General features: G+C 38.6%; 1 long non-coding RNA gene across 2 annotated transcripts; it reads left to right on the top strand.

Annotated features, from left to right (window-relative positions):
- The first annotated feature begins 1,885 nt into the window (after window positions 1-1,885).
- On the top strand, window positions 1,886-14,523 carry LOC124958609 (uncharacterized). 2 transcript variants are annotated; one of them, XR_007103920.1, is made up of 2 exons: window positions 1,886-2,428; window positions 11,992-14,523. It is a non-coding gene; the product is annotated as an uncharacterized LOC124958609 (long non-coding RNA). The 2 variants fall into 2 exon arrangements; XR_007103921.1 differs by lacking the exon at window positions 1,886-2,428 and adding an exon at window positions 3,187-3,491.
- Window positions 14,524-16,110: the final 1,587 nt, after the last annotated feature.

The following is a 16,110-nucleotide window of genomic DNA, read 5'->3' as shown; positions in this document are numbered from 1 at the left end:
TATATTTGTGTATCTTTACAAGCAGAGTGAATATAGATAAGGGCAAATTAGCTTAGGATGTAAAAATCATGCTGACCTATTGTTGAAAATATAGAGAGGTGTAGGAGAATCTCAGGAAATCTCATTCTCCATTTACCTTTCCTTTTGAAAATGGGTGCAGTGGCATATACACTGATCTTCATATACAAGTACACTGAGACAATTGATGACCTTAGTTAGGAATGATTCATTTTTGCATTACAGGGAGGCACCCAGTGAGTCAAAGATTTTTTTTTTTGACAGCTCCACCCTTTATGATTATTCTAGCATGTTTCAGTTTTCTCCGTCTAGTGCAAACACCCTGTTAGCCAAATCTGAAAAAGATTCTGACCCAGTCACCAATCCTTCCCAATAATGACAAAAAGGAAAAAAAAAAAATTTTAAAGAAAATCCAACAGTCTGTAAGTTGTTCTCTTTTTGCCTGCATTTATTCTGCTTTCCTCCCATCTCCTCTCCTTCCTCTCTGTTTTTTCTTCTCATTTGTGCCTTTTCTTCTGCTTTTCCTTGGCATCCAGCCGTGCTTCTGCAGGTCTCACTGTCAGAGACAAAGCACAGTGTACGTCTGACTGGAGCACAAAGAAGCTACCTTTTTAAAACATGGACTTGGAGGAAACCTGCATCCTCAGATACCTCCCCCCCTTTTCTTGCTATTTACAGAACCCAGCATTCTATTTAGCACAGCCCTGCCTGTTGTCTGCATGATTCTAGTTCAGAAAACTGTGTTCAGATGATAATGTATACCCACTCTGTGTATAGATAGGTAGAGACCCTAATTTTGGGGAGGTGCCTTCTGTAAAGGATCATTGTGTAGCAAAGCTTTTGAAATGGGTGCTAATGGAAATGATGTGCAGTGCTCCCTTGGTTGACTCAGGGTGGCTTTCTAATTTTTTTGCCTCTTTTCTTTTTTTTGTCATCCAAAATATTATTTATCATTATTGAGGAACTTTAGGCTGATCAATGAAGTGTATCTGATGGACATTTGAAAAGAAAAAAAATTGCTTCAGGAATCAGGAAAATGCCTGCAGTGGAAGCAAAGGGTTAGGCTGAGCTGCAGTGAGTGATGAGTTCATTTCAAAATCCAGGGGAACATAAGTGGTAAATTAGTACATATTGCAACTATAGTCAAGGAGCAACACCCAGCCATTGAAAGGGAAGAGATTTTTAGCATAGTAGTCATTACATGCCTGAAGAGTGTCTATGTATCTTAAATATAGATTTGAGTCATTACCCTTTTATCCTTCTCAGTGCTGATTTCAAAGAAATATTTGAGCATTGTTGACTTTCTATCCTTAAAAAAACCCTGCAAAGATTCACAAAATGCATCACCTGCACTCACACATGCATGTGTGTTTTAAATTCCCACAGGATGCAAAACAATTAGGCAGAGAACTGCACTGAGGTCTCTCTTCTTCACTCCCCCCTGCTAGACTTTATTTTTTATTTTATTTATCTATTATTTATTTATTTATATTTTTCATTTTGGAAAACGTGATACCTGATCTCTGAGTCAAGCAGGCGGAAGATTTTTTTTTTTTTTTTTTTAATATGTATAATACAGTGTCTGGCCTTCCCCCTGACCTGCTGGTGTATTTTTGGTCTCATTAGTAGTCAGGGAGATGCCTTAGTGCATCCGGTGCTGCGAGTCAGGGATGAGAGACATTACAACAGAGAGAGCAAGCGCGAGAGAATATTAGAAGAGAGGCTTGTCTCCAAGATATGGAAGGAAGTGAGAAATGACAGGGCTGCAAGCTTTGTATGTAGGAGCCTGGTAGGGCGGGGGAGCACCGAGGAGAGCCAAGTGGATTCTCAGAAAAGGGGGGAAGCCATAGAAGAGCTAAAGGTGATTAGAGGGGGATATTGATTCCTTATTCTGCCAGAGATTTAAGCATGCAAGGAATCTGCAGCATGGTTGGCAAAAGGAGACCGGTTGCCTTCTGTAACCAGATACTCGGGCTTTCCAGGAGCCTAGGGAGAGAGCCGAGAAGAAAGGGGGCAGTGTGGTCTAGGAAAATTCAACTTGTCGCTGATTTGTGCCTGATGCTTGCTGTCCGTCAGCAGCCTCCCTTACAATCTTTTTTCTCTCTCCTTTTTTTTCCCCCTTGCCTTCTCCTTCTCCACTGAAGCCTAGGGGAGCCAGTAAAGATTAAATGTGCTTTCTCAAAGGCAGCCACTTCATGCTGCTATGTCGAAAGGGCCATTATTATTATTTTTTTAATAGTAAAAGAAAAAGGGAGAGAGGTTGAGAGAGTGAGAGAGAGAGGAGGGAGAGAGAAGCTAGGTATGGTGATGACGGACTAGCTTTTCTGAGAGGAAAAGGAAAAGGGAAGGGAGAGAAAAAGGAGAGACCCTGAGCTGAACGGAGGATTGTGCATGAGAAGAACCTACAGAGGTGAGAAAAAAAAAAGTTGTCTGGGGGGGGGGGTGCTAAACAGACCTTGTACAGAGGGAAAAGAGACATAATTTAGCTGTCTTGCTGGCATGATTCTATTTTTCAAAAGTGGGGGAGGGGAGAACCTGGAGCTCTAACTGTTCCTAGTTCCATATGGAAATATATTTAAAAATATTTAGCATTTTTACTAAGTGCTGCGGCCCCTCCAGTGTCTTCCTCGCTATGCTTGCTTTGTCATCGTCTTTGACTAGCCAGCCATCTACTTTGTTCAGGCCTGGAATAAAAGAAGATTTGAAAAAAAAAAAAAAAAAAAAAAGAGGAAAATTTTTCAAAAGCGTCATCTTCCCATCCGCTTTCCCTCCGTCGGGTTTCATATTTGGAAGCACTGGCACAGGGGCATGGCTTCCTCCCATGAGATGGGGTGGGGGGGAACGACTGTCAGGTACAGAACCAGTAGCTGTCTGCGAAGATGGAAGGGAATTATGCTTCGAATTCCTCTGAAATTTTGGCCAAAGGCTTCAAAGGATCCGCAGCGGGAGGTGGGGGGCTGTGTCTCCCAGCTCGCATCCACCCCTTCCCACTTCCCGGCTACCAAATGACAGCCTGGTGCTCGCTCTTGGTGATTTGGCCTTGGTTTCAGTCAAGCAGCTGATGCAGAGGAGGGCCCGGTTTGTAGGGCTGGTAAAGTGCACACTAAAGAAAGAAGAAATTAAAAAAAAAAAAAAAAAAAAAAAAAAAAGCCCCCGTTCTAGGGAGGTTTCTCTCTCTCTCTTTTTCTTTTTCAAAAAAATTTTAACTGAATATTTTCCAAATTTGATCAGCCCAGCCCCTCCCTCCATTCCCAGCCAACTGCCTTTTTTTTTCTCTCGTGAAAACATAAACTACAGAGTTACAGTCTCTAGATTTGGTGTATCGCTTCCTGCCCCCGCCTCCCCCTCCCCGCCCCGCTCTCTGTCCTCTATTGAAACACCTCGCCCAGCCTAGCGCACTGCGAGCTCACATTCTCCCCCTTGCCCGGGATGGTGCTGCTGGAGGCTGTGCAGCCCGGCTCCGCTTCGAACGGGTGAGTTCAAAACGCTCTGCGTTTGAATACTTTCATAGCCTCCGAATCCTCCTCCTCTGTCTTCCCCTTCCCAAAATCCCATTTCTATGATTTTGCATGCGGCATGCTTGCCTTGGGGGTAGGAGAGGCTTCCTATTTTCTTCTCAGTCATTTGTGCTAGCTGCAACTTAAATCTTTGAAGAGATAGTTAATGCTGATTGTAGATCACGGTTTTTAAAACACGGGCATTTCTGGGTCTGTTCATATTATTTTCCATTTTAGTAAACTGTTTTGCCCAAAGCTCGAAAGAGTTTTCTCTGATACACTCGCAATTTTATGCTCAGGTATGTATATGTGCCCCAGATATTGCGTATGCGTGAATACGTATAGATTGCAACTAAATGGAATCTTGATTTTGTGAACGGAGGAAGCTTAGAGAGTTGATGACATACCGTGCCACCTGTTTGTTGCATTTTAGTCATGACCCTCGAACAAAATTGCCTGCCATTCTTGTTTTGCTTTGTTTTGTCTCAAGAAAGAAAAATTTGCTGCGCTCCTCTCAGTCCCTGAGACCCTAACTTGTGATGTTTACCGTTTAAATCCACGGGTTAGGCTCTTGGGAGCTGCGAGTCGTGCCTGCGCATCCTGGAAATTTGGTGGAACTTTTTTTCTTTTAAGCAAAAACAAAAGAAAGTTTGTCTGAAGTGACTGAGTACACCTCTGAGGTTTTCATTGTTAGCTGGGATCAGGTGACCAGAGAGTGGCAGCTCTTGAATTTCTGTTATAAAGTAGGTATATACTCTGTTACAATCGCGTGTTGGCTGCTATGACTGTATATTATTGATGCCTGAGGCTTGTGGAACTCATCTGCACGGTCTATTCCTTGAGAGCAACACGCAGTACTATCCGAGCGTAACAAGATCAGCTCAGTACCTGGTGCTTGACCTCAGAACATCTCAGCTGAAGTCCCAGCATGCCCCATGCCTCCAACTTTTAAACTCAACAGTTAATCTCAAAATTGTGCCCATTTGAAATGGGCATGTGAATATATTATATACGCGATGTCCACACATGTGTTTCATATGTGGTAGAGAGTGACCACACTGACACAGATAGGAGTGAACCAGTAGTTTGGGCTAAAATATTAATAGGTTAAAATTATACTCCTGCTATTCTACACAAAGAATGGAATTTATGGTATTACTAAAGATTAAATTTGTATTACTTGGCAAGTTTTTTTAGAAATAAAAGGAGGGATATTGCCTCCTCGCGTGGTACCTTTAAAAAAAAATGTTATACTTGATTAATTTAATGGTGATAGGGATTGGAAATATATTTTCTAAATATGTGAAATAAAAGAAACAACAGCAGCACATATCACAATTATTGCATTCTTTGGAATTAATCAATGACTATTACTCTTTATTTAAAAATTGGAAAAAAATTTATAAGATCCTAATTCAATCCAACAAAGTTATTATAACATCAAACTGTACATTTAAAATTATTCTCTCATGAGGCAATTGTTAGCATTACCTTGCCTACAGTTTTCTGAAGCTGTAACTTTTTATATCAGAATAATTTCAGCAATTTAGTTCTGTCTCATGGTTGGGAAAGGGAAACATTAACTTACCTTTCCTTTGTTGTGAAAAATTCCAGTATACAATCTGCTTTAAGCAATTTTAATATTCTCGAGCCAACCTTTCTCTTCCATTTTTGGAAAATACCTAAATCAACCCCAACTTCAAATGCCTTCTTCTTCTAAAGACTTTATACAGGTTGTAACCTCATTTTATAGTAGTTGAAGGTTAAGGAAAATGTTCTTTTCTCGATTTTTTTTAAAAAAGAGTTTCTTACAATTTTAGTCACTGAGTCCAAATCGCAGTCAAGAAACCATTTTGTATCAGAAAACTGAACTGAGAACTGTGCAACAATTGCACCATGCCTTTTGTTGAAACCTCTTATGCAGCTGTAACATTTAAATATTACTTTCCAGCCTTTGGTAGTCAGAATGTGCTTCAAAGAAAAGAGTTATTTGATTTTTGAGTCATCTTTCATTTTTATAAAAGGGATCAGTGCTTTCCCCCCATCTTAGCTGATGTGCATGCATAGGTATTTGGAAATATGACAAGGCATCTATTTAACTTACAGATACATATTACCACATGATTCATTTGTAATGTTTGCAAAACATTTGGTGCTTTTTGAAGTCAAATTACATCTGTAGTTTATATTCTATGAAAATGTGTGCATAGATCAATAAAAATATGCTAGATGTAATGCTGTGATTTCAAATGATAACAGGATAGTAATTTAATACAAGTGTTTCGGCTGGTATTCTAAGGCACTCCTTCGGGCTTTTACATGTTTTCAAGTGGATTGCTGTGTTCCAAGGCTGCTATCGTACAACTGATCACCCAGGCATTTAGGAGTGCATACAACACACAAGATTTTATATTTCAGCAGGCAACTGCAAGGGCAGGTTTCTCAACACCCCTTCTTCCTCACCGAGCCCATCAGTGAAGTTCAGTGAAATGAATAACATAATTGGTGGTTGGTTCAATCACTACCAGTCTAGACTAGCCCAGACGCATCAATTAGAGGGGGCTGTCTTTTAAAGGGAGAGTGCAACCGAAACAAGCAGGGTATTATTGATACTGATCTTTAAAAGTGCAAATCCAGCTTGGCAGATAAAAAAAAAAAAAAATAAGGCGGGGAATTGGGGTGGGGGTGCTTTGGGGGAAGAAAAGAGAACGAAGTGAACTGCAGCCTTCGGACACAGAAGGACAGGAAGCTTGAGAGAAAAGGAGGGCTAATGAGTGGAATGCATTGCAGCCCCTCCTGGAACACAGTTACAGTTCAGTTCACAGGGCATACTGGCCCTCCATATTTTTAACTAGACACCCCCGCCCCCCAGCACACACACACCACCACCACCTCTTTAAAAAAAAAAAAAAATTCTCTTTTTACCTCTGTTTCCAAAGAAATGCCAGCTCGAAACCAATGCAGTTGGAAATTTAACAGCTTTGGGAAGCTCAGTGAGAATAAAGCCAAGAAATATGAACTAGCCAAAACCCCTTTTGCAACATTTTTCCCCAAAAGAAAAACACAGAAGGTGTTTATTTTCAATTTTTAATCCTTCTACCTTTTAAAAAACTAAAGTGTACTAGTGAATAGTACTCATTTTAAATCTAGCACCTGGGGATGAATTTTATAGGCAAGACACCTTTCTGTAGAAAGCTTATGGTTTTCCACTGAATGCAATAAATTTATGAAGAATATAACAAAAGGCTTTGGTGGTTTGATAGAAAAAAAAAAAAGACAGATGATTTAGAAAGTGTTAGGAATGCATCAAGCCCCAGGGAAAGAAAATGTTTGATTGGTATTAATTAAAACACTGCTAATATATTCTAATAAAATCAAATTTAACATTCTAAACTAATCCGCCTGGTATGTTAAAGAAAAAGAAAAGTATTATCTTATTTGCATCTGTGCAATCCAAATGCATTTGCTCATTCAGCAGAATTAATTTTTATCACCAGCCTGTTTAATCTCCTCACAGATTTAGCCAAACTTATTCTTTCAAACTAAAAAGGATCAGGGTGGGGAAGCCATGGAAGGTATTGGGAAGGCTAGCGACTCGTATTTAGAAATGGCTTTATGTTTTACGATGTTCTTTTCTCTTCCTTCGCTATAATGGGGTGTGGAGGAAAACCGTGAGACTGCCTGGAGAATGATGAATGGTTCATTTTTCCTCTTTCTCTCCTTCTACCTGCCGGTTATTTAAGAATTTCAGTTGCCAGATTATACGAGTGGCATTTATGTACGTGACTGGTGTTGGTCTGTTGATTAACATCTAATTTTTTTCTAATTTCACAATCTATTTTATTGCGAATTCTAAATGAAAAAAAAAGATGGGGGCTCTTAGGCCAGAAAACCAATTGCCTTTTTTCAGTTATTTTCAACTGTAGTTCTTCTAGGAGAAAGCGGGGAAGTGAATGTAAAATTGTATTCACTAAGAACTGAGTTCTTTGTTTCATTTTTAAGTGAAAAGTTCTCCAGGAAAATTTCGTATTTTTATGCAACAGTGAGTTGTGGTCTCTATATTCTTAAGCACCCACAACAGATAAAATTATCCCCAAATGCTATCTTAACCAAAATGCTTCTCTTCTTGTTACTCTACCGTAATTATGATATTATGTGTAAATGTGTGCCTAAAACAAAACAATAAATGGGCAAATATATATGAGGACCACATTTGTATGTTTCCAAAATGAGGAATTCTGCACACTACCCAGGAGATGTAAGCTACCCACTAAACTAGCGATGTTACTGCCTTTTTGCTCCATTGCCTTTTTAAGTCTTCAACGTAAAAGAGCAATCGCAGTTCGGTTTCACATGTATTGTTCTATAATCCAGGCAATAAATGCTAATTAGTAATGCTCAAGGATCCGACCATTCAGAGTAATTATCATAATTTACTTCTTCCTTGTTAAAGACATTCCTTGCTGATTTAAAAAAAAAAATTAAATTGTCCTTTTACATTCCACTGCAGTGGATATGCACTGGAGAGATGTCAAGGTATAGTTATATCCTTGTGACTTCATTCGAAGTCACCGACATGTGCCTCTTAACTTATTCCAAATGGAATTGCAGCTTCATTTCTGAAGCGAAATTCATGTAAATGCATAAAGTTTTGCATGAGCACTAGGAATGTATGATTTTATTTTACAAACCCCAAGGCTCCTCCTTCTCCGCCCACCCCCTTTCTAAAACCACTTACAGAGCAGAACAAAGGAAACTGCTAACTATAGAGGCATCATTAAGTGTGAACAGCAACAGTATGATAAAGTATGTGATATGACAACATATTTCATTGCACAAAAGTGCAGATAATTAAATAATTCAATAGCAACCCTGACTAATTAGCAGAAAGATCTTTAAGGAGGAATCAAGAAAATGGATCCAATCAACTTGAATAATATGCTTCCTTCTCCAAGATCACAAATATATTTTGGTTATTTGATGATTGATTCACACAGAAAGATGAGGACAAAAGCCTGATCCTCAAAGTAGAGCTTTGATCTGGTGTCCTCTTTAGGACAAATTAATTGTATGTTTTAAAAGAGCTCAATTGAACGTGGAGCTTTCTGTTTTCAATCAAAGGTATAACATGCCATTCTATTTCACATTTCTCTTTTATCCATCAATCTAAAAAAAAATCATCAATCCTTTATCTTTTCATATCATGCCTCAGAATCTATATGGAGCCTCTTCTACATTTTCCAATGAGGCTCATGTTTAAGTTCTTTATTACTTGGGGCAAGTATCATATGCACAGAAGGAACAGAATAAATATTATATAGGATGGAACCCTCCCCCTCTCCTTTATCAAGGTGATATTCCCAGTGTTCATTGTTCATTGGTCCTTTAAGAGAGAGGCTGCAGTTTTTACTTGAGGATCGTAAGCACATTAGAGGAATAATTCCCTTTGGATACTATACAGAAGGAGCCACCTGCAAAATGTTGATGCTGTTATTGAAGTCTCAAGTGGAATCAGCTTTCAAAAAATTAGATATTAGATACATCCGATATAATTTGCAATGTGTAATTATACTAATGTGCATATAGTTGTGTGTTGCTTTACATGTTGCCTACTTGAGTTTCTGCCCACCCCCCACCCTTGGGTATTTCTCATCATCTGAAATGGTTCCTGAGTAGAATGTTTTTAAAGTCAGCTTATTCTTTTTTAAATTCCTTGTTAATTGATATAAGAATAAATGGACTGTACAGTCTGTGTTCTTGTGCAAGAATGAGTGTGTGCAACCTTGATGCTGGAAATTAATGTTCTCTAAAAGGGTTATCACTGTGGACACCTGCATTATTTGTGAAATATTTGCTGCTCTTTAATGATTTGGTCTTCATCCTGAGTTTGGAAAACTTGAAGTAATGGAGGATATTAGAATAGTAAATCTTATTCATAAGAAATCCATTTCCTTTGTTCGAATAATGAGATAAAAATGCCAGGAAAATGGCCTGAGGCAGAGACAATAATTTTAATTTAATCAAAGTAATCAAAATAATAACAATAATAAACAATTCTTTTTCTTTTCTTTTTCCTCCATTTTGCATGGCACATGATGAGTAACTGGAACTCTGCCTTAGGTCATTTATGCACTAACATCAACTTCCCTTTTTCGGGTCTCAACATAACACCAGAGAGCTACTGATGGCTCCACTGGAGAGGCCCCCTCCAAGGAACTGACCCCTGAAGATTTACCTATTAAGGAAAAGCCCAGGCAGAGCCATGTCGAGTTGGTTGGTCAGCCTGGTGCTCGACATTTAACATATGCTCAGTAGGTGAAGAGCTTCTTAATGCAAATTCAGAGAATCATTACCATCAGATTGCAGGAGGACCCTGAGCAAGATGATGTAAGAGTCCCAACTGATGTCATGCATTCAGGAGACAAAAGAATTCCAAGGGAGCCTCTTGTTGAGGTGATACAGGTTATTACTCACTCCAATTAAGTAGGCATACAGCCTGAAGAAAGATGATTTGTAAGATATCTAACTCATCATAGATAGCTAGAATATGATCTTTCATATATTTATGCTATTTATTCCTCAAAATTAATTTTGATAATGGAGTCTATATTATATGAGACATTTTACATGACCTGTCTCTATATAACACCAAAGCAATGCTTTGGTTTACTTTTTACCTGCTCATATATTCAAGATCTTTCCATTATTGACTATTCAAATGAGTCACAAAATTATTGTATGCAATTTCTTCCTTCATAAATAGCATTTTAATTTGTTTACAAATGTATGTCAAAATCTGAGCACCCCACCCTCTCTGACAATGTTCACAAAATAGTAAATTTTAAAATCTGCTAAGATGTGTAGCTACTTACTCATCCAGGATCAGTTATTCATGGTTGATTAGAACAGAAGAATACCTATTAACAATATTTAACCCTAAGTTATTTACAGGTTTTGGAATAAAACAATATTGTTCCTGCCATCTGGAGAGCCAATATCTGCAGTATGTTCAAAGGATTTAGAGCAGAGAGCAGTGATAGGCCATGGTATATTTTGGTGTGCCTAACTCGTTCTGCATAATGAAGAGGCTGGCGATAAAGACTTTGGTTAAATTAAAATCCATTTGCAAAATATATTTCATTCACAAAAACCTTTGCAGAATAAAAGAAACATTAATACAACTCTTCTCAACTATCCTTATCTGTAAAATGACAGATGGATTAGTTGGCCTCTACATTCTTTTACAGTTCTAAGAATTTTTGAGGTTATTCTCAAGTATGTGGCAGAGGAACAAGCCCAAGACTCATGAATCCAGAGTCTATTGTACCAACAGTTGCCCTTCTCAGTTATATTTGATTCCACCTCCGGGTTCTGGATCTACTAACGTATTTTGCCTTTACACTAAAGCAGTAAAGACAAGTTCATTTTCAGGAAGGGGCAGTGACAGAAAAGAGCAACAGCTGAGGAATGAAAAAAACTGCCCAGTGGGAGAAGCAAATTCTTGATCTGAGTTCTAAGCTCATTTCCTTCAATATGAATGTAGAAGAAACCCAGACAAGCACCTGCTTTCTGTAGCAAAGCCCTATTCTTCAGTGCTTCTTTTCTCATGTAATTTCTTGTAGTGTGGTTTGTTTTTTTCTGTTGGATTAATGCCTTTGAGTTACACATTTCCATTTTCCCTTGATTCATTGGAATCATGGGAATATCCCCCTCAAAAGCCTGCAATAGTTACATCAACACCCCACTTCCCAAATTAAACCTTGACATGTTCAAAACTACCTGGAAATCGCTCAAACCTATTTTCCAAAACCACTCAGATTGTAGAATCTCTTCTTAAATAATATGAACCTGCTTCCCCCAGCTTCAATGACTTCAGTACCCTTACACCCTGCTTTTCTTTTCTGCACACGCTGTCCCTCTGCTTCAGAATTTCAGGAACTTTCCTTCCTCTGTCCCTCCTTTCTCTCTTTTCTTTTCTTTTAGTGCCATGTGTCACATTCTGTGCCAGGCACTGGAAATAGCCAAACAAATACAAGGAATTGACAATTAACACCTGACAGTCTAGTGACTTCATTCACTCCTGCATTACTAAACAGTTATCCACCCACAACTATTTTATCTTGACTTTAGTCCTTGGATTTATTTGAATGTGTCCTCAGTGTCCTGTGGCCTTTTGTTCTTTCCCTGTGTGTCCTACTTCAGCAACTTCCCTATTGAATAAACCTGAAGCTTTTCTTACAGCACATCCCCCAGAGTGGCTGGAGTGGAACTCTCACACACATACAGGCGATGCCACTGCTTGACCGATTCTTGAGCCAGGTGAACAATGAATGAGAGCTCTGTTTCTCTAGTGATGCAAGCAAGCATCTCAGCTGTAGTTAGAAATAGCATGCTCCCCAAAGTATCGTGCATTTATTCATTTTTATTAAGGAGTCAATGTGATAACTTTGTGTGACATGTTCTATTATTTTTTTAGTTGTGTCGATGTTCCTTTCAGCTGGTCCTATAGCCCCCCTCCTCAGGAATGTCTCCCCAGTGAAAGGACAAAGGCTACAGAGACTGCTATATTGATGGACCCTCACGCCAACTGTGAAGTTGAAACAAAGAAAGTGACCACCTGAAGACACCTCTCCTGTCCAGCAACACACCCAAATGTACAGTTTCAGCCAATAAAACCCTCAGAATAAGAGCAATCTTTTCAAGAAACAGAAAAACCCAGTACTGACATCTAGATCTCTGATGAGCCAAGAACTTTCCCTTCCTTGTGTGTATTCCTCTGTTTGTATTTAAATTCATGTGACATTCATTTTCTTTCCTAGTATGGATATGATTGTTAATGCACTAGCTTTAGAATCTAAATGGGCACAAATGTGCTAATGTGTTAAGGAACAAAATCAATGCCATAAGGAGAATGATTTTTAGCCACACATAGAATTTCTTCTTCAGAGCAACCTAGAAAATTAAAAGTACCCTAGAAATAAGAAGGCAGTCACAGACAAGTCAAAGGATCAAGTAATGGGAGAGATTCATAGTGCGGCATAGAAATATCACACAATTTCACCTGACACCAACCCATCAACCATTATTTTTATAAAGAAAGCTCTGTTCAGTGCTATCTGGTCAGCTCGTAAGAAGCTTCAATCTAGTTAGATGAAGTTACATAAACTTTTGAAAAGATGAATAACTGATTGGGTCAGAGGATGATAAGAGCCAAAATGGAACAAAAGATGTAGATAATGAGCTCAAAAAAGGTTGCCATGACGTGGGCGGAACTGACTTTTTGGGGAAGAAAACTCCCCAAAGAGGAAGATGTGAGATGAATCTTGAAGGACTCAAAAATTTAGATAAATGAAAAGGTAGGAGAAACAGACCACCATTGGACATGATGGAAGGAGGAAATACTGATACATGGTACATTTAGGAGATGATGACTTCACCCGAGACATTCAGCACCAGTCCCTGTGTATCTGATAAACACTGCACACACACCTCCCCTCACCTAGATACCTGCTGCTAAAGCAAATGAGGGTTAATTGGTGATAATATGGAGAATTCATGATTTTTCTGTTCATAATAATTGATATTTATTAAGTTCTCACTGTATGTTTTTTACATATAAACTCAAGCCTCACAACAACTAAGCAAATTAGGTAATATTATCCCCATCTTACAGGCAGCAAAACAGGTTTAATGAGGTTTGCCAAGGTGCCAGGTATAGAGACTCACAATCAGGATTGTGATTGCAAAATGCATGATCTAAAGCATGAAGTCACAATATTGCGATCAATGTCCAGAGGATCACCATTTTTTAATATTTCTTGATAGTTGTGGGGTTTTTATTGAGTTATCACCTCAATCTTTTCAGCTTTATAGTTTTCAGTTATACAGCACATTCTATCACTGTAATTGCAGTAGAGTGATAGAATCATGCAAAACTGGGGGAGTAGAGCTTGTCAACATTTTAGACATTTCTCTTTTTTTTTATTTTTCCTTCTTTCTTATTTTGTTTCCTTTGCCAGATTTTGATGAGATTTTCTACTTTGTTCTACAAGAAATGACAAATCCTTGAAAACAAAAAGGGGAGGAACTTAAATCACTTATCACAATATCCCTTTTTTACAGATAAGACAAATCATTATATAAGTTTAGAGTGACTTATAGAAGGTCACATATTTAACTGTGGCAGATCAAGGAGCAGAAACCAGGCCCGAAATGGCTCTTGAATTACTACTCCATCCTGCCTAAATGATGCATAACCTTGACTTTGATTAGAGGAAACACTCTAGGTAATCAGGGGGCTTTGTACTGAGTAGGTGGCTTCAATCTGCACCTCTTTGGCATCCCACCTCAGTGTGAAATGTAGCTAGCTATACATGTCTTTACATCCATAAATGGCCAACATCCATTCCCAAAGAACACATAGTAGCCAAAGTTAGTACAGTATCTTCAATGATATCCTTAAGTTATTTGGGAATTCTCAGTTCACTTCCACAGATCAAATCTTCTGATAACCACTTTCTTTACCACTTTAAGACACAGTATACGTTTGTAAATGCTTCTGCATGAATGTTTATACATGACTTTCCATAGTATTTGTTTTTTAAAAATAGCTAGTCACTTGCTATTATAACCTGCACTCATTCATGTAACTCAAGAAAACCTTGACCATAAAAAGCTGGAACTGAGGAATCTGTCTTCTTTACCAGCTCCTTTGCATTAAATTGGCATCTAGTAATGATTATTGAAATTATCTTCTAGATAGCACAGAGGTGCAAACTGCAGTTGTGCCTTGAAGGAGTCCATTAAACTGGGTCTACTTAGGGGCAGAACTCTGAATGTTTGGAAGTGCCTCAATCTTTGGCTGTTGTAAATTTTCACTTAGGTATCTGTCACTGTCACATTGCATCCTCCTTGTCTTTCTGGTCATTCTGTTTTCAAAATGATGACTGTTGGCCATATCTTACACTGGTAGTTCTTAAATAAAACAGGATTTTTTTTTTAAAGGGTAGCCAAGCACAAGGCATGAGTTTGTTGACATTTTATGAGTTGCTGTCCTATGTCCCTAATTCCCAATAAAATAAATGTTGCATCAACTTTGAACTTGTGTTGATTTCTTGGAAAAGTATGTTCTCATAAATTGTTTTCACTAGTATGTATCAAAGCTGGTTTCAGGATCCATGAGGAGCAAATATTTAATGTGATAAGAAAATTGAAATGTAGAGGTAATCTGTAAATAATCCTATGTTGCCTTTCAATAAGTGGTGCTATCTTCCACCCAAGTCAGACACTAAGGTATGTGGCCCTTGTCTTTCCCCCTTCTACCTGCCCTGGCCGATCATTCAGGTAATCCATTGTCCTTTCCTTCTTTCTGCCATTCAAATATGTCTACTTGTCTCCATCAACTACTAGAGTAATGACACCCTCATTTCTTGTCTGGATTATTGTATCATGACTGCAGTGTTCCCCTCCACACTGCCAAATGGCAGCCAGGGAAATCTCTAAACCACAAATAGAATCATATCACCCCATAGTTTTGAACTCTTTACTGCTTCCCATTGCCCTTGATATATCATAATACCAAAAGCCCTTTATATCCTGGATCCTGGCTCCAACAGTCCTCTCTGGACTCAAGTTCCTCTCTCCCCCTCCTTTTGTAGGCATGAGCCATCCATCTTTGCCTTTCCTTAACTTTCCTTTTATCTTCTCAGCTTTCTCACCTATATCACCCTCTGTCTTATGTGCTCTCCACCACTCCGATCAAACTCCATCACTTGACCTTCAGGGCTCATTCCAGCAGTCATCTGCTCTTGAAAGGCTTCACTCAAACCCTTGACACTAGGACTGGCCGTTCCCAGCTGCTTTCATAGCATTCTGTGCTTAGCACTTATCAAGAAGTATTGTGATGACCTTGTTCCAGTCTCCTCTATTGGAATAGGAGAATCTAAAGCTACACTGTTGGACATGGTAACCACTCATCCCTGTGGCTCTTTCCATTTAAATCAATTAATATTAAGTAAAATTAGAAATTCAGTTCCTTAATTACACTGACCACATCTCAAGGGCTCAATAACCACCCACACCTGGTGGCCACCCTAACAAGCAGCATAGCTATGAAACGGTTCCATCAACCATCCAAGTTATGTTGAACAGTGCTGTTCTAGAAGATAACCAATGTGTTTTGTTGGTTGTTTCATCCTCTATATTTGCAACCTTTGAAACTAGGACTTCCGCAAGCACAAGAACATGATTTGAATGACTAATTTCTCTCTTTTCCCAAGGATGATATACACTATATCATCTCCCAGGGCATTAGGGCTCACTTGTAGCATAAAGCTCTGGTTGAGAAAGTGTACAGCAACCAATCACAATGTTTGACACAATATAAATGCCTCATTTATGTCTATTGAATAAATGACATATCTGAATACTAAGAGATATTTAGTTTCGTTTATTTTTACCTGGGTATGGAGAGTCTTGTAAGAAATGTCCCTTCAGATTCTAAAAAGCACCTTTTCTAAAGAATGTTATGGTAGATGATTTACTTACTTTCATCCCAAGGATAGGTGAATGGTATCACTGCATAGGATTACCTATT

This window comes from Sciurus carolinensis, chromosome 11 (genome assembly GCF_902686445.1).
Source record: "Sciurus carolinensis chromosome 11, mSciCar1.2, whole genome shotgun sequence".
Lineage (NCBI taxonomy): Eukaryota > Metazoa > Chordata > Mammalia > Rodentia > Sciuridae > Sciurus > Sciurus carolinensis.
Note: the sequence above shows the minus strand (reverse complement) of the source record. Positions and strands in the feature narration are given on the sequence as shown.